Source organism: Oryzias melastigma, linkage group LG13, assembly GCF_002922805.2.
Source record: "Oryzias melastigma strain HK-1 linkage group LG13, ASM292280v2, whole genome shotgun sequence".
Classification (NCBI taxonomy): Eukaryota; Metazoa; Chordata; class Actinopteri; order Beloniformes; family Adrianichthyidae; genus Oryzias; species Oryzias melastigma.
Window position 1 is genome coordinate 16808038 of NC_050524.1, and position 879 is coordinate 16808916.

Below are 879 nucleotides of genomic sequence, written 5' to 3' on the forward strand. Positions count from 1 at the left end.
TAAAAATAAAAATATTTTTAAAATACGTTTCAATATTAGCCAAATTATCCCTCAGTGTTCCTGTTTTAAAGTTAAATTTAACTTTTAAAATCCAAAGATATACAGATATTTTCATAAAGAAAACATGCCAGACAAACAAAGAAAAGAGTTTAATTTCTCTTTCCTGATGAATTCTTTTTGTTTTGCTCACAGTTGTATATATTGAGATTGTATGATTAACAGACGTTTCATAAATCTGGAAAAGCAGTATAAAGAAAGACATGTTGGCTTTCAGGTCAGCTGGTGGGTCAGCATTCTTCCAATGCTGAAGTAGCTGACTGTAGCAGTGTTGCTTCAGATGAGACCTGCAGGACAATAGTCAACAAGACTAGAATCAACACAGAGCCAGCACACACAAGCAGGCAGAGTCAACAGCACACAGTTGAACTTTTGCTCTCTGTCCGTCTCACTTTTTGTTTCAGTCATTGTGTCTCTTAGTGACTGTTTTTCTTTTTCTGGCTGCCCCTTTTCCCCTCGAGCAAACAGCCAAACAAAGTCTTGTTGTTTCAGGTTATCGCTTCCCACTTTGAGAGGACAATGGCCTTCTTTATCCTCTTTGGTTTCATGTTTTTTCCTGTGTTTTTACAGGATTTTGAGCAGCAGAGTCCAGGTAAGAAACGGTGTGACGTGGCAGCGTGTTCATTTTAGTTGATGCTTTTGTACAACTTCCATCAGAGAAACACAAACAAACTCTTCCTTACACAGTGACTAAAATCACTGTTTGAACAGACACATCCTTTGCACTTACGTAAAAAGGCTTTATTTTTTATTGTAATTTCAAAAGTAAAAGGGTACAAAAATTAAAAGCAACATATTTTTTTTTCTACTATTTTTCATCAG